Genomic DNA, 20,363 nt, shown 5'->3' on the forward strand with positions numbered 1-20,363 from the left:
TTGGTCAGTGTCCCAGTGGTACCTCTACAGATTTATAACATTCAAATTAGCGGTTCGATTCCCATTGGTGGACTCACCAGATAACCTAATGTAGCTTTGTAATAAAAAAAATATACTTATTGTTTATCTATTATTGGTTGGTAATTCATGCTTCAATCTGTACATAAGCTATTTCATCGGCCCACAAAGTTTCTGTAAGAAACCTAACTTCAAGGGGTAATGATAACATCGTTCACACTAGATCTATGATTTTAAAAATTACTATCACATATTAACAATATTTATAAAAGTAGACACATCATTTGAAACTACGTCATCTCAGTTAAACTGGTTGACATCATTGTTTTGGTTTTTTAGTTATCATGTTATAAGAAAGAAGCAGAAGAAATAGGACTTTCCCGCTCGTACAGCGTTAAGTCCACTGACTTCCAAGGCTAAAATCGGGGGTTCGATTCCCCTCGCTGGGCTCAACAGATAACTCGCTGTGGCTTTGCTACAAGAAAACAAAACACACACTTTTTTGCTATCACATATCCAGAACTTGTGACTCAGTTGTTACATAAAAGGTAACACTTTATCGTATTATAAAGTTCTGATGACCTCTTGAAGATATATTTAAATTACCATTTCAATGAACAATCCGAGATATCCCTACCCAGGCAGTGTAGTTCTACCGCCTGCCTGATATTCAGAAAATCCACATTTATGAGTTAATATTTACGGTAAATATTCACAATAATTTAAAAGTAAGTGTAAAAAAAACAACAAAAAACTCGACCTAAAAAACAAAGAATTCTGTAGTTTCGTGAAATAATTATCTTAACTGTCTCATTGTACTAGTAAAAACAAAACAGTTGTAGTGGGAAGCTGTGAAACGATTGAACAAAATCAAAAAAAATATGTCTATTTTTCTGTCCAGTTTCTAAGACATTCTTTCTTCAGGGACCAAAGGCTACATGGAATTGAAATACGTAGAAGACCACGTGCCTAAGGCAGAATATTCGTGTCTTGAACATATAAAATGTAAGTGAGAAAATATGATACAAATGCGTGTGTTGACTAACAATCAAAACTTAATGAATGAAAGTGGCAGGTTGTACCATGTCTGTTACATTATGTAAAGATTATAGTACAATGAAAATAACCGCTGAAGTATAATGCATTTTTATTTTCTACACATACATAGATATCTACATACAGTGTACGCTGGTTTTGTACAATGAAGATCACCTGACCGTTTCAATCAACGTCCAACAGCAACAAAAAGTCCAAAGTCGAATGACGTAATGTGTAAAAGGTCGTTACCCGCGTGTCCTCAGGGAACATCTGTTAATTTCAGAATCTGAAACTCAATAAACAACGCACTTCAAACTATTAAACCCTTACACACGTGGTGATTATGTGTCACCGAAATGACACTCTAAAAATTATCGAGGTAATTCATTTATGAAAGTTAAAGTGAAACTTCACGAAACATTTTCGTCGTTACTGTATTAGTGTAATGTAGATTATTACATCACAAAACCACTCGGTAGATGGCAGCTCACAATGACCACTTACCTTAGCACATTCTGCGCAAGTCTAGAAATACAATAAACTTCAGAATCCGCTTTGTGGACACCAGTCTAAGAGAGCTTTCAGAATGCCTGAACAGTAAGTCCAGAGTTTTTGCTCTCATGCACTGGTTGGCTCGGCATGGCCAGGTGGTTAGAGCGCTCGACTCGTAATCTGAAGATCGCGGGTTCGAGACCCCATCACACCAAACATGCCGCCCTTACAGTCGTGGGGGCGTTATTACGTTACGATCAATCCCACTACTCGTCAGTAAAAGAGTTGGCGGTAGGTGGTGATGACTAGCTGTCTTCCCTCTAGTCTTACAATACTAAATTAGAGAGGCTAGCGCAGATAGCCCTCGTGCTGCTTTTGCGCGAAATAAAAAAAAAAAAAATAAACTTATCCTCCGGGCGCGAAACTTGGCATACCCTCAAAACGAACATATCCTACAAATCGCATGTTTAAATGGGCACGTGATCAAGTCATGGCAATATGGGATACTGTTTACTCAAGGATTTGTTTCTTGTTGTTGTTTTTTTATGAATAGTTGTTGGTGCACGGCTGCGTCCTCTGGTGACAAGAAGCCAAAACGTTAGCATGCCCCAACAAAAACTTCAGCTGTTAAAATCATAGTTGTACTTAAACCATTCATCAAACACACCAAGAAAGTCACAGAGCTACACATGAATGTGTAAGTGTGTGTGTGTGAATAACTAAAGAACATATTTACTTACGACTATTTCAGCTCTTTCTACGCTATCAAATAGAACGTTTAACCACTTATTAACCGCTCTTGAAAATTTTCAAAGTGACCAACACATTATTCACACATAAACTAAACAACAAAGTTCGAATCTTATCAAGCGAAAGGAAGTCATCCAGGGATTAACCAATGTTCTAAAGACAATCCTCTGTGGGTTTAAATAAATGACGTTGTTGACCGTCACTTTTTTAACGCACCCACAGAGGATTGTCTTTAGAAGCATTACATCTCAATCCCCGAATGTTAATCGCTGGACTCCTCTCGACCCACCTACGGACCGACCTTTTACAATGACCAACCACAGAGATCCAGATGTACCTACTAAATCAAGGTCCACTTTGCTTGTATATCAGAATGTTTAGTGTATCATGTAATAACCCCAGAATATCCATGCAGGGTTCTGAAAGCATCTATTATAGCAAGACACTTGGATATCACTCAGTCTAAACCGAGTCCTCGAAGGAGACCGACAATATGCCGTTCTCTCAGAAACCGAAAATACGAGACATTATTACAAAAAAAAACTGTTATACATATCAAACAAAAACAATATACTTACCTCTCTTTTTTTTTCTCGTAGTTCACGTATTACAAACATAAAAACTATTTCAGCTACCACGTAATTTCAGCTACCACGTAGTGTAGTTTTCATAAAAGAAACTGGGTAGGTGGATCATCGTTCAAACGTGGATAAAACATAACTAGGCCTAAGGAGGTTGATTGTGCTTCAACAGCGATATAATTAAACCCGATTATATCTATTTTAAATACAATCATCTCAGTAAAACTTTACTAAAAAAAATAGTAGTTTAATATCACATGTCTACAAATTCAATCCATTTTTCTGTTAATTTGGTAACCGTAAACAACAAATTACTAAAAAAAAAATTGGATCCGAATTTAGATCTTGAAGAAAGCGTTACCGAAAACATCTTATAAGAACGATATGTGAATCTCATGATTTAAATATCCCAGAAATATTTATACACAAAGCTAAATAAAAAATACAAGCATGGGCAGGTGCATTAATGCGTTCGACTCGTAATCTAAGGGTCGCGGGTTCGAATCCCCGTCGCACCAAACATGCTCGCTCTTTCAGCCCTGGGGGCGTTATAAGTGACGGTCAATCCCACTATCCGTTTGTAAAAAAGTGGCCCAAGAGTTGGTGGTGATGACTAGCTGCCTTCCCTCTAGTCTTGCACTGCTAAATTAGGGACGGCTAGCGCAGACAGTCCCCGTGCAGCTTTGCGCGAAATTCAAAACAAACATACAAATAACAGTTATAATAAAAAAATCAGACAAAAAAGCATTTCATAACAAAATAATAATAATATTGAGCAGCTAAATTTGCTAAACTCTGAGATTTAAGTTTTTTACACCCTTCCTCCAAAAAATTTGTAAGACAGATAAAATTTGCAAAGTAATTAAAATCTAATATTTCAATTCCCGCTTGGATAACGATAAGTATGGATTTGCAAAGCTAAAATCGGGGGTTCGATTCCCTGATAGCCCGATATGGTTTTGCTATCAGAAGAACACACACTCACTTCTCCACCCCTCCCCGAGTAATATCAGTAAACATTGACAATAGGCCCGGTATGGCCAAGCGTGTTAAGGCGTTCGACTCGTAATCCGAGGGTCGCGGGTTCGAATGCCGGTCGTACCAAACATGTTCGCCCTCCCAGCCGTGGGGGCGTTATAATCTTATAAGTCAGTCCCACTATTCGTTGGTAAAAGAGTAGCCCAAGAATTGGCGGTGGGTGGTGATGACTAGCTGCCTTCCCTCTAGTCTTACTCTGCTAAATTAGGGATGGCTAGCGCAGATAGTCCTCGTGTAGCTTTGCGCGAAATTCAAAAACAAACAAACACTGACAATAAAGACAATAATTTGCTGAGAACAGTAGTTTGGACCAATATTAATTAATCCTAGCTTAGTAATCTACCTATATGGGTAGCAAAGCTAAGGATTTCCTTATATAAATATGAATAAAACACCGATAGTAATATACGCAGTTTCTCATTCCTTAGTTTCAATTTTTAAAAAAATTCAGTAAAATGAATTTGGTATTTGTGCATAACAGCAACTTCAAACATATGTTCACTTTATCTTATCACACGCGACGTCATGCGTTCCTACGCGCCTTCAACCTTTGTCGTATTTGCCAATAGAATGGTGTCACGCGATTGAAGAAAGATAAACTTCATTCACTAAACAAACAGTTCATTAATATTATCACATATTTCCACGTTGAATACAAACAGAGGCTGGCTTCCGGAAATCGACATATCATGTTCATGTTGTACTCCTAATTCTATCAACATGGTACGTGTCTGGTGTACTGGAGATATAAAACTATATTATAGCCACACCCGACATAAAAGGCGCAGATAGCCTAGTTGCTTTGCGCCATAAAACACCAAACCGATCAACTCGACATAAAATGTATTTGAAAGAAATAGCTTTGTTTGTTTGTTTCTTCAATTTCGCACAAAGCTACTCGAGGGCTATCTGCACTAGCCGTCCCTACTTTAGCAGTGTAAGACTAGAGGGAAGGCAGCTAGTCATCACCACCCACCGCCAACTCTTGGCCTACTCATTTACCAACGAACAGTGGGACTGACTATAAGATTTTAACGCCCCCACGGCTGGGAGGGCGAGCATGTTTGGTGCGACCGGGATTCGAACCCGCGACCCTTAGATTACGAGTCAAAGGCCTTAACCCACCTGGCCATGCCTGGCCTAGAAATAACTGCACGTAATGAAAACAATTTCAACTGATAAAGTTAAGTGCATAGCTAACACTTATTGGAAATGAGCAGAACACATTTCTTCAATATATACATATGTATGTGTAGTGAAACTTTTGTTTGGTTAACTCTACATTGCCTGCTATTGAAACTAACAAGTTGGAGAAACTGGCTTGTGACACGTGTGTACAGGAAGAAAATACATTATTACACTGAATATGAATTTGTATATTGAAGATTAATAACACCTCGACAATGATTGGGGTAAAATGAGGAAACACCCGCTGTTGTCGAGATTGGAATACGATTTTGTTATTGTCGTACCAACACACATGGTCCTTTTACTGTATGTTTGTCACAATACAATAGAGTGTAGTACATATACAGGCACTTCTCCAGAAACGTGACACTTCGTAAGAACAATGCAATGGTTACTAATGATTGGAATTACAACCTTCATATTATAACTTCCTCACACACATCTCACAATGGCACAAACCTCGTATAAACAAACTACAACAGTTAATGATAATACACTGCCTACAAACATTGATGACAAATGCTCTATTCACCTGAACTATACAACAGTGACGTTTCCGTGATTATATACTACCTTTGGCAGTGGTGAAAAATGTACCATAGAAACTATATAATGGTCAAGTTTCCATCATACCTGTTTACAGACAACGATGGTATATGTTCTATCAATACCTTACAAAAATACGTTTTTCATGATACCTTTGTGAGTGTGTAGATAAAACATTGCTTTATATTAACTACTATATTCATCCTCTGCAATATGACGACAGGAAATCTCTGCAGGGCACAAAATGGAAAAAGTAGAACAAAAGAGCAAAAATGCACTGTAAGGAAAACAGCTATCTGCGCTAGCCGTCCCTAATTTAGCAGTGTAAGACGAGAGGGAGGGCAGCTAGTCGTCACCACCCACCGCCAAGGGCTACTCTTTTTACCAACGAATAGTGGGACTGGCCATAACATTATAACGCCTCCACGGCTGAAATGACGAGTCTGTTTCGTGTGACCGGGATTCGAACCCCCGACCCTCAGATTACGAGTCGCACGCCTTAACTCACCTGGCCATGCTGGGCCTTACGGATTTTGTAAAATAAAATGAGATGATCTTGAAATGGTGTATTTAAAAGATAGAGCTGAAAACACACAACGATTAGCTTTTATCAACAAAACAAATTCCGAAGATTTAGTATTCATATAATAGGTGTCATGTGCTGAAGTTGTGTTCGATAGCGCCATCTACTGGTGACACTGTGCGTAAGTTCACTTCATATGCTTTTAAATTACTGCTAAAAAGACAAATACATGTTTTTGTCACTGCGTATAGTATCGTAACATATTGGTATCACTACGTAAAAACACATTACCGAGTTACAGCAGCGCCACCTACTGGTGTAACTTTGTGTACACTAACGTCACTAGTTAATATAGTCAGTGTCCACAACGAAGTCGCATAATGAAGTCCCTACATGAAACAATTACGCCAATAGCTAGACGACGCTGCTGCTTGCTAAAGTCACTGTATTATTTCACAACGAAGTCACGCTCCTAAGTCACTGTATGTACAATATTTCGAAATGGCATCACGAACTTCTATCACGTAAACGTGTTTCATATCCATACAAGATTGCCAACGGTGGGTGTATCACAATTTCTCAATCAGATTCAAGTCGTACAAAACGCAAAAAGAAACGAACTGACACGAGACATTTACATCCTTAAGTTTTTGTATCGTAACGAATCACGTAAAAAGACGCATAAAAAAGAGCAACCAATCTAAGCCTTTCGACAAAAGCATTTATTCAGTTCGATTACCTATATTTATTTCGTTAAATACGGCATGAAAAGTTATAATAATTACGGTTAATGACCAGGAATAAAAGAAAACATGCGCAGTTGTAATAGCTTCAAAATTCCATCGTTTTTACGACACAGAGACGGGGGGTGGAAATCAAAACTTGTTAAGAGAAGAGCGAAATACTGAAAAGAACAACTATCGTCTCAAAAACCGCTGGAAAACGACCGTATTAACCTGAAAAAGACCTAGAAGCAGCTCTCATTGCCGTACATTGTACTCTTCACGTTTGTACGCAAACGAAACCAACATATTCTAGTGAATAACCAACTTACCTGGAAAGTTCATAAGGCTGGTCACCGTGACATGCTAATTTTCCCGGTACTGATTATCCCAAAACTGGCGGCATGTGTGGAAATGGATACCCACAACTACTAAGACAAGCTGAACGGCCTCACCGGTCCAGAGAACTCACAAGGCTATTTTCAAACTGGTTTTCTCTTTTCCATCTACCTGTACACTGCACGGCTGGGAACGCAACCAATATTATACTTTCTTCGCCAACAAACGCCCAGTCCTCGAAGCTAAGGGACCGTCTCCAAGTTTAATTTCGTCGTATTGTAAAATGACAAATTAAACACATTTTACTGAAATAGTAAGAGCAAACAGAATTATTGAGTTGTTTGTTAGCGTAACAAATAAAATGAAAATCCACCACGATCTTTCAAGTGATAAATAATATTTATTATTATGTTTCAGTTTCTAATGGACCTACCTCCTACTGACAAATCAAACGCTTCAAAATAAGCTCGTGAATCGATAATATCCACCCACTTCTGAATACATATGTTTTTCAAACATGTTTTGTCATTGCATAACATAATTGTTCTGCTAGATCCACTTTCTATACGGAAATAATAATACTTCTTAAATTAATAATAATTGTTATGGATAATGCCCTCCGTCAGTACAGCGATATGTCTACGGATTTACAACGCTAAAATCAGGGGTTCGATTCATCTCGGTGGGCTCCGAAGATAGCCCGATGTGGCTTTGCAATAAGAAAATGCACAAACACACACGTTATAGATAATTTGGTTTTCTTTGGGTAGCCCTCTAGTAGTTTGACCTCTAGTAGTTTGATTCACACGGTAAAAATCGGGTTACGATACCCGTGGTAGGCACAGCACTTACAGTGCATTGTGTAGCTTCACAATTGTTTCGTGTAATGCGTTGGGCGAGAGAGACAAATCTTACATGATCTCTATAATCGCTGTTTAAAAACGTCACCAGAACTCTGCGATACAAACAACGTGACGAATGTCGTACTTATAAGGTCGGCTGCAGACTATTTTCTATCATTCCAAAACATCCTTTTTCTCACTGCGATTAGTCGCGCAAGGTTACACAGAGACTATCTGCGCTCGCCATCCTTAATTTTAAACTATACGGGGGGCGTTACTCAACAGCACCCATCTCTTGGACCATTCCAGTTGAGTTTGAGGATTTGACTGTCACTCTTATCACACACACTAACGACCCGAAGGCTTACACCCTCTACAAACAACGAGCTACAACAGACAATACACTAGATGGAGTTTTGTTATTACACCCTCTACAAACAACGAGCTACAACAGACAATACACAAGATGGAGTTTTGTTATTACACCCTCTACAAACAACGAGCTACAACAGACAATACACTAGATGGAGTTTTGTTATTACACCCTCTACAAACAACGAGCTACAACAGACAATACACAAGATGGAGTTTTGTTATTACACCCTCTACAAACAACGAGCTACAACAGACAATACACAAGATGGAGTTTTGTTATTACACCCTCTACAAACAACGAGCTACAACAGACAATACACTAGATGGAGTTTTGTTATTACACCCTCTACAAACAACGAGCTACAACAGACAATACACTAGATGGAGTTTTGTTATTACACCCTCTACAAACAACGAGCTACAACAGACAATACACTAGATGGAGTTTTGTTATTACACCCTCTACAAACAACGAGCTACAACAGACAATACACAAGATGGAGTTTTGTTATTACACCCTCTACAAACAACGAGCTACAACAGACAATACACAAGATGGAGTTTTGTTATTACACCCTCTACAAACAACGAGCTACAACAGACAATACACTAGATGGAGTTTTGTTATTACACCCTACAAACAACGAGCTACAACAGACAATACACTAGATGGAGTTTTGTTATTACACCCTCTACAAACAACGAGCTACAACAGACAATACACTAGATGGAGTTTTGTTATTACACCCTCTACAAACAACGAGCTACAACAGACAATACACTAGATGGAGTTTTGTTATTACACCCTCTACAAACAACGAGCTACAACAGACAATACACTAGATGGAGTTTTGTTATTACACCCTCTACAAACAACGAGCTACAACAGACAATACACAAGATGGAGTTTTGTTATTACACCCTCTACAAACAACGAGCTACAACAGACAATACACTAGATGGAGTTTTGTTATTACACCCTCTACAAACAACGAGCTACAACAGACAATACACAAGATGGAGTTTTGTTATTACACCCTCTACAAACAACGAGCTACAACAGACAATACACAAGATGGAGTTTTGTTATTACACCCTCTACAAACAACGAGCTACAACAGACAATACACAAGATGGAGTTTTGTTATTACACCCTCTACAAACAACGAGCTACAACAGACAATACACTAGATGGAGTTTTGTTATTACACCCTCTACAAACAACGAGCTACAACAGACAATACACTAGATGGAGTTTTGTTATTACACCCTCTACAAACAACGAGCTACAACAGACAATACACAAGATGGAGTTTTGTTATTACACCCTCTACAAACAACGAGCTACAACAGACAATACACTAGATGGAGTTTTGTTATTACACCCTCTACAAACAACGAGCTACAACAGACAATACACAAGATGGAGTTTTGTTATTACACCCGCTACAAACAACGAGCTACAACAGACAATACACTGGACATTACACCCTCTACAAACAACGAGCTACAACAGACAATACACTAGATGGAGTTTTGTTATTACACCCTCTACAAACAACGAGCTACAACAGACAATACACTAGATGGAGTTTTGTTATTACACCCTCTACAAACAACGAGCTACAACAGACAATACACTAGATGGAGTTTTGTTATTACACCCTCTACAAACAACGAGCTACAACAGACAATACACAAGATGGAGTTTTGTTATTACACCCTCTACAAACAACGAGCTACAACAGACAATACACAAGATGGAGTTTTGTTATTACACCCTCTACAAACAACGAGCTACAACAGACAATACACAAGATGGAGTTTTGTTATTACACCCTCTACAAACAACGAGCTACAACAGACAATACACAAGATGGAGTTTTGTTATTACACCCTCTACAAACAACGAGCTACAACAGACAATACACTAGATGGAGTTTTGTTATTACACCCTCTACAAACAACGAGCTACAACAGACAATACACTAGATGGAGTTTTGTTATTACACCCTCTACAAACAACGAGCTACAACAGACAATACACTAGATGGAGTTTTGTTATTACACCCTCTACAAACAACGAGTTACAACAGACAATACACTAGATGGAGTTTTGTTATTACACCCTCTACAAACAACGAGCTACAACAGACAATACACTAGATGGAGTTTTGTTATTACACCCTCTACAAACAACGAGCTACAACAGACAATACACTAGATGGAGTTTTGTTATTACACCCTCTACAAACAACGAGCTACAACAGACAATACACTAGATGGAGTTTTGTTATTACACCCTCTACAAACAACGAGCTACAACAGACAATACACTAGATGGAGTTTTGTTATTACACCCTCTACAAACAACGAGCTACAACAGACAATACACTAGATGGAGTTTTGTTATTACACCCTCTACAAACAACGAGCTACAACAGACAATACACAAGATGGAGTTTTGTTATTACACCCTCTACAAACAACGAGCTACAACAGACAATACACTAGATGGAGTTTTGTTATTACACCCTCTACAAACAACGAGCTACAACAGACAATACACAAGATGGAGTTTTGTTATTACACCCTCTACAAACAACGAGCTACAACAGACAATACACAAGATGGAGTTTTGTTATTACACCCTCTACAAACAACGAGTTACAACAGACAATACACTAGATGGAGTTTTGTTATTACACCCTCTACAAACAACGAGCTACAACAGACAATACACAGATGGAGTTTTGTTATTACACCCTCTACAAACAACGAGCTACAACAGACAATACACTAGATGGAGTTTTGTTATTACACCCTCTACAAACAACGAGCTACAACAGACAATACACTAGATGGAGTTTTGTTATTACACCCTCTACAAACAACGAGCTACAACAGACAATACACTAGATGGAGTTTTGTTATTACACCCTCTACAAACAACGAGCTACAACAGACAATACACTAGATGGAGTTTTGTTATTACACCCTCTACAAACAACGAGCTACAACAGACAATACACAAGATGGAGTTTTGTTATTACACCCTCTACAAACAACGAGCTACAACAGACAATACACAAGATGGAGTTTTGTTATTACACCCTCTACAAACAACGAGCTACAACAGACAATACACTAGATGGAGTTTTGTTATTACACCCTCTACAAACAACGAGCTACAACAGACAATACACTAGATGGAGTTTTGTTATTACACCCTCTACAAACAACGAGCTACAACAGACAATACACTAGATGGAGTTTTGTTATTACACCCTCTACAAACAACGAGCTACAACAGACAATACACTAGATGGAGTTTTGTTATTACACCCTCTACAAACAACGAGCTACAACAGACAATACACTAGATGGAGTTTTGTTATTACACCCTCTACAAACAACGAGCTACAACAGACAATACACAAGATGGAGTTTTGTTATTACACCCTCTACAAACAACGAGCTACAACAGACAATACACTGGAGATGGAGTTTTGTTATTACACCCTCTACAAACAACGAGCTACAACAGACAATACACTAGATGGAGTTTTGTTATTACACCCTCTACAAACAACGAGCTACAACAGACAATACACTAGTTGGAGTTCTGTTATTACACCCTCTACAAACAACGAGCTACAACAGACAATACACTAATATGGAGTTTTGTTATTACACCCTCTACAAACAACGAGCTACAACAGACAATACACAAGATGATGGTGTTTTGTTATTACACCCTCTACAAACAACGAGCTACAACAGACAATACACTAGATGGAGTTTTGTTATTACACCCTCTACAAACAACGAGCTACAACAGACAATACACAAGATGGAGTTTTGTTATTACACCCTCTACAAACAACGAGCTACAACAGACAATACACTAGATGGAGTTTTGTTATTACACCCTCTACAAACAACGAGCTACAACAGACAATACACTAGATGGAGTTTTGTTATTACACCCTCTACAAACAACGAGCTACAACAGACAATACACTAGATGGAGTTTTGTTATTACACCCTCTACAAACAACGAGCTACAACAGACAATACACAAGATGGAGTTTTGTTATTACACCCTCTACAAACAACGAGCTACAACAGACAATACACAAGATGGAGTTTTGTTATTACACCCTCTACAAACAACGAGCTACAACAGACAATACACTAGATGGAGTTTTGTTATTACACCCTCTACAAACAACGAGCTACAACAGACAATACACAAGATGGAGTTTTTTGTTATTACACCCTCTACAAACAAACAACGAGCTACAACAGACAATACACAAGATGGAGTTTTGTTATTACACCCTCTACAAACAACGAGCTACAACAGACAATACACAATGGATTTTGGAGTTTGGAGTTTTGTTATTACACCCTCTACAAACAACGAGCTACAACAGACAATACACTAGATGGAGTTTTGTTATTACACCCTCTACAAACAACGAGCTACAACAGACAATACACTAGATGGAGTTTTGTTATTACACCCTCTACAAACAACGAGCTACAACAGACAATACACTAGATGGAGTTTTGTTATTACACCCTCTACAAACAACGAGCTACAACAGACAATACACTAGATGGAGTTTTGTTATTACACCCTCTACAAACAACGAGCTACAACAGACAATACACAATGATGGAGTTTGGAGTGTTATTACACCCTCTACAAACAACGAGCTACAACAGACAATACACAACACCCTCTACAAACAACGATGGAGTTTTGTTATTACACCCTCTACAAACAACGAGCTACAACAGACAATACACTAGATGGAGTTTTGTTATTACACCCTCTACAAACAACGAGCTACAACAGACAATACACTAGATGGAGTTTTGTTATTACACCCTCTACAAACAACGAGCTACAACAGACAATACACAACGAGCTACAACAGATGGACAATACACTAGATTTTTGTTATTACACCCTCTACAAACAACGAGCTACAACAGACAATACACAGATGGAGTTTTGTTATTACACCCTGGATTACACCCTCTACAAACAACGAGCTTTGGAGTTTTGTTATTACACCCTCTACAAACAACGAGCTACAACAGACAATACACAGAGATTTTGGAGACAATACACTAGATTTTTGTTATTACACCCTCTACAAACAACGAGCTACAACAGACAATACACTAGATGGAGTTTTGTTATTACACCCTCTACAAACAACGAGCTACAACAGACAATACACTAGATGGAGTTTTGTTATTACACCCTCTACAAACAACGAGCTACAACAGACAATACACTAGATGGAGTTTTGTTATTACACCCTCTACAAACAACGAGCTACAACAGACAATACACTAGATGGAGTTTTGTTATTACACCCTCTACAAACAACGAGCTACAACAGACAATACACTAGATGGAGTTTTGTTATTACACCCTCTACAAACAACGAGCTACAACAGACAATACACAAGATGGAGTTTTGTTATTACACCCTCTACAAACAACGAGCTACAACAGACAATACACAAGATGGAGTTTTGTTATTACACCCTCTACAAACAACGAGCTACAACAGACAATACACAAGATGGAGTTTTGTTATTACACCCTCTACAAACAACGAGCTACAACAGACAATACACAAGATGGAGTTTTGTTATTACACCCTCTACAAACAACGAGCTACAACAGACAATACACTAGATGGAGTTTTGTTATTACACCCTCTACAAACAACGAGCTACAACAGACAATACACAAGATGGAGTTTTGTTATTACACCCTCTACAAACAACGAGCTACAACAGACAATACACTAGATGGAGTTTTGTTATTACACCCTCTACAAACAACGAGCTACAACAGACAATACACTAGATGGAGTTTTGTTATTACACCCTCTACAAACAACGAGCTACAACAGACAATACACTAGATGGAGTTTTGTTATTACACCCTCTACAAACAACGAGCTACAACAGACAATACACCCTTGGAGTTTTGTTATTACACCCTCTACAAACAACGAGCTACAACAGACAATACACAAGATGGAGTTTTGTTATTACACCCTCTACAAACAACGAGCTACAACAGACAATACACAAGATGGAGTTTTGTTATTACACCCTCTACAAACAACGAGCTACAACAGACAATACACAAGATGGAGTTTTGTTATTACACCCTCTACAAACAACGAGCTACAACAGACAATACACAAGATGGAGTTTTGTTATTACACCCTCTACAAACAACGAGCTACAACAGACAATACACTAGATGGAGTTTTGTTATTACACCCTCTACAAACAACGAGCTACAACAGACAATACACAAGATGGAGTTTTGTTATTACACCCTCTACAAACAACGAGCTACAACAGACAATACACAGATGGAGTTTTGAGCTACAACAGACAATACACAAGATGGAGTTTTACAACAGTTATTACACCCTCTACAAACAACGAGCTACAACAGACAATACACTAGATGGAGTTTTGTTATTACACCCTCTACAAACAACGAGCTACAACAGACAATACACTAGATGGAGTTTTGTTATTACACCCTCTACAAACAACGAGCTACAACAGACAATACACTAGATGGAGTTTTGTTATTACACCCTCTACAAACAACGAGCTACAACAGACAATACACTAGATGGAGTTTTGTTATTACACCCTCTACAAACAACGAGCTACAACAGACAATACACAAGATGGAGTTTTGTTATTACACCCTCTACAAACAACGAGCTACAACAGACAATACACTAGATGGAGTTTTGTTATTACACCCTCTACAAACAACGAGCTACAACAGACAATACACTAGATGGAGTTTTGTTATTACACCCTCTACAAACAACGAGCTACAACAGACAATACACTAGATGGAGTTTTGTTATTACACCCTCTACAAACAACGAGCTACAACAGACAATACACTAGATGGAGTTTTGTTATTACACCCTCTACAAACAACGAGCTACAACAGACAATACACTAGATGGAGTTTTGTTATTACACCCTCTACAAACAACGAGCTACAACAGACAATACACAAGATGGAGTTTTGTTATTACACCCTCTACAAACAACGAGCTACAACAGACAATACACTAGATGGAGTTTTGTTATTACACCCTCTACAAACAACGAGCTACAACAGACAATACACGGAGTTTTGTTATTACACCCTCTACAAACAACGAGCTACAACAGACAATACACTAGATGGAGTTTTGTTATTACACCCTCTACAAACAACGAGCTACAACAGACAATACACTAGATGGAGTTTTGTTATTACACCCTCTACAAACAACGAGCTACAACAGACAATACACTAGATGGAGTTTTGTTATTACACCCTCTACAAACAACGAGCTACAACAGACAATACACAAGATGGAGTTTTGTTATTACACCCTCTACAAACAACGAGCTACAACAGACAATACACTAGATGGAGTTTTGTTATTACACCCTCTACAAACAACGAGCTACAACAGACAATACACTAGATGGAGTTTTGTTATTACACCCTCTACAAACAACGAGCTACAACAGACAATACACAAGATGGAGTTTTGTTATTACACCCTCTACAAACAACGAGCTACAACAGACAATACACTAGATGGAGTTTTGTTATTACACCCTCTACAAACAACGAGCTACAACAGACAATACACTAGATGGAGTTTTGTTATTACACCCTCTACAAACAACGAGCTACAACAGACAATACACTAGATGGAGTTTTGTTATTACACCCTCTACAAACAACGAGCTACAACAGACAATACACTAGATGGAGTTTTGTTATTACACCCTCTACAAACAACGAGCTACAACAGACAATACACTAGATGGATTACACCCTCTACAAACAACGAGCTACAACAGACAATTTGTTTTGTTATTACACCCTCTACAAACAACGAGCTACAACAGACAATACACTAGATGGAGTTTTGTTATTACACCCTCTACAAACAACGAGCTACAACAGACAATACACTAGATGGAGTTTTGTTATTACACCCTCTACAAACAACGAGCTACAACAGACAATACACAAGATGGAGTTTTGTTATTACACCCTCTACAAACAACGAGCTACAACAGACAATACACAAGATGGAGTTTTGTTATTACACCCGCTACAAACAACGAGCTACAACAGACAATACACTAGATGGAGTTTTGTTATTACACCCTCTACAAACAACGAGCTACAACAGACAATACACTAGATGGAGTTTTGTTATTACACCCTCTACAAACAACGAGCTACAACAGACAATACACTGGAGATGGAGTTTTGTTATTACACCCTCTACAAACAACGAGCTACAACAGACAATACACAAGATGGAGTTTTGTTATTACACCCTCTACAAACAACGAGCTACAACAGACAATACACAAGATGGAGTTTTGTTATTACACCCTCTACAAACAACGAGCTACAACAGACAATACACAAGATGGAGTTTTGTTATTACACCCTCTACAAACAACGAGCTACAACAGACAATACACTAGATGGAGTTTTGTTATTACACCCTCTACAAACAACGAGCTACAACAGACAATACACTAGATGGAGTTTTGTTATTACACCCTCTACAAACAACGAGCTACAACAGACAATACACTAGATGGAGTTTTGTTATTACACCCTCTACAAACAACGAGCTACAACAGACAATACACAAGATGGAGTTTTGTTATTACACCCTCTACAAACAACGAGCTACAACAGACAATACACAAGATGGAGTTTTGTTATTACACCCTCTACAAACAACGAGCTACAACAGACAATACACTAGATGGAGTTTTGTTATTACACCCTCTACAAACAACGAGCTACAACAGACAATACACTAGATGGAGTTTTGTTATTACACCCTCTACAAACAACGAGCTACAACAGACAATACACTAGATGGAGTTTTGTTATTACACCCTCTACAAACAACGAGCTACAACAGACAATACACTAGATGGAGTTTTGTTATTACACCCTCTACAAACAACGAGCTACAACAGACAATACACAAGATGGAGTTTTGTTATTACACCCTCTACAAACAACGAGCTACAACAGACAATACACAAGATGGAATTTTGTTATTACACCCTCTACAAACAACGAGCTACAACAGACAATACACTAGATGGAGTTTTGTTATTACACCCTCTACAAACAACGAGCTACAACAGACAATACACTAGATGGAGTTTTGTTATTACACCCTCTACAAACAACGAGCTACAACAGACAATACACTAGATGGAGTTTTGTTATTACACCCTCTACAAACAACGAGCTACAACAGACAATACACTAGATGGAGTTTTGTTATTACACCCTCTACAAACAACGAGCTACAACAGACAATACACTAGATGGAGTTTTGTTATTACACCCTCTACAAACAACGAGCTACAACAGACAATACACAAGATGGAGTTTTGTTATTACACCCTCTACAAACAACGAGCTACAACAGACAATACACTAGATGGAGTTTTGTTATTACACCCTCTACAAACAACGAGCTACAACAGACAATACACTAGATGGAGTTTTGTTATTACACCCTCTACAAACAACGAGCTACAACAGACAATACACTAGATGGAGTTTTATTATTACACCCTCTACAAACAACGAGCTACAACAGACAATACACTAGATGGAGTTTTGTTATTACACCCTCTACAAACAACGAGCTACAACAGACAATACACTAGATGGAGTTTTGTTATTACACCCTCTACAAACAACGAGCTACAACAGACAATACACAATGGACACCCTCTACAAACAACGAGCTACAACAGACAATACACAAGATGGAGTTTTGTTATTACACCCTCTACAAACAACGAGCTACAACAGACAATACACTAGATGGAGTTTTGTTATTACACCCTCTACAAACAACGAGCTACAACAGACAACGAGGAGTTACAACAGACAATACACAAGATGGAGTTTTGTTATTACACCCTCTACAAACAACGAGCTACAACAGACAATACACAAGATGGAATTTTGTTATTACACCCTCTACAAACAACGAGCTACAACAGACAATACACTAGATGGAGTTTTGTTATTACACCCTCTACAAACAACGAGCTACAACAAACAACGACAATACACTAGATGGAGTTTTGTTATTACACCCTCTACAAACAACGAGCTACAACAGACAATACACTAGATGGAGTTTTGTTATTACACCCTCTACAAACAACGAGCTACAACAGACAATACACTAGATGGAGTTTTGTTATTACACCCTCTACAAACAACGAGCTACAACAGACAATACACTAGATGGAGTTTTGTTATTACACCCTCTACAAACAACGAGCTACAACAGACAATACACAAGATGGACCCTCTACAAACAACGAGCTACAACAGACAATACACAAGATGGAGTTTTGTTATTACACCCTCTACAAACAACGAGCTACAACAGACAATACACTAGATGGAGTTTTGGAGTTTTGTTATTACACCCTCTACAAACAACGAGCTACAACAGACAATACACTAGATGGAGTTTTGTTATTACACCCTCTACAAACAACGAGCTACAACAGACAATACACAAGATGGTGTTTTTTTGTTATTACACCCTCTACAAACAACGAGCTACAACAGACAATACACAAGATGGAGTTTTGTTATTACACCCTCTACAAACAACGAGCTACAACAGACAATACACAAGATGGAGTTTTGTTATTACACCCTCTACAAACAACGAGCTACAACAGACAATACACAAGATGGAGTTTTGTTATTACACCCTCTACAAACAACGAGCTACAACAGACAATACACAAGATGGAGTTTTGTTATTACACCCTCTACAAACAACGAGCTACAACAGACAATACACAAGATGGAGTTTTGTTATTACACCCTCTACAAACAACGAGCTACAACAGACAATACACTAGATGGAGATTTGTTATTACACCCTCTACAAACAACGAGCTACAACAGACAATACACTAGATGGAGTTTTGTTATTACACCCTCTACAAACAACGAGCTACAACAGACAATACACTAGATGGAGTTTTGTTATTACACCCTCTACAAACAACGAGCTACAACAGACAATACACTAGATGGAGTTTTGTTATTACACCCTCTACAAACAACGAGCTACAACAGACAATACACTAGATGGAGTTTTGTTATTACACCCTCTACAAACAACGAGCTACAACAGACAATACACTAGATGGAGTTTTGTTATTACACCCTCTACAAACAACGAGCTACAACAGACAATACACTAGATGGAGTTTTGTTATTACACCCTCTACAAACAACGAGCTACAACAGACAATACACTAGATGGAGTTTTGTTATTACACCCTCTACAAACAACGAGCTACAACAGACAATACACTAGATGGAGTTTTGTTATTACACCCTCTACAAACAACGAGCTACAACAGACAATACACAGATTGGAGTTTTGTTATTACACCCTCTACAAACAACGAGCTACAACAGACAATACACAAGATGGAGTTTTGTTATTACACCCTCTACAAACAACGAGCTACAACAGACAATACACTAGATGGAGTTTTGTTATTACACCCTCTACAAACAACGAGCTACAACAGACAATACACTAGATGGAGTTTTGTTATTACACCCTCTACAAACAACGAGCTACAACAGACAATACACAAGATGGAGTTTTGTTATTACACCCTCTACAAACAACGAGCTACAACAGACAATACACAAGATGGAATTTTGTTATTACACCCTCTACAAACAACGAGCACCCTACAACAGACAATACACAAGATGGAGTTT

At 38.3% G+C, this 20,363-nt stretch overlaps 1 long non-coding RNA gene across 1 annotated transcript; it reads right to left on the reverse strand.

The window, feature by feature from the left end:
• Positions 1-1,148: 1,148 nt before the first annotated feature.
• Positions 1,149-7,408, reverse strand: LOC143228854 (uncharacterized). The gene is made up of 2 exons (XR_013015481.1): positions 7,229-7,408; positions 1,149-1,348 (listed from the first exon to the last, which is right to left on the reverse strand). It is a non-coding gene; the product is annotated as an uncharacterized LOC143228854 (long non-coding RNA).
• Between the last annotated feature and the right edge of the window lie 12,955 nt (positions 7,409-20,363).

The sequence above is a fragment of the Tachypleus tridentatus genome, chromosome 10 (assembly GCF_004210375.1).
Source record: "Tachypleus tridentatus isolate NWPU-2018 chromosome 10, ASM421037v1, whole genome shotgun sequence".
Taxonomy (NCBI): Eukaryota; Metazoa; Arthropoda; class Merostomata; order Xiphosura; family Limulidae; genus Tachypleus; species Tachypleus tridentatus.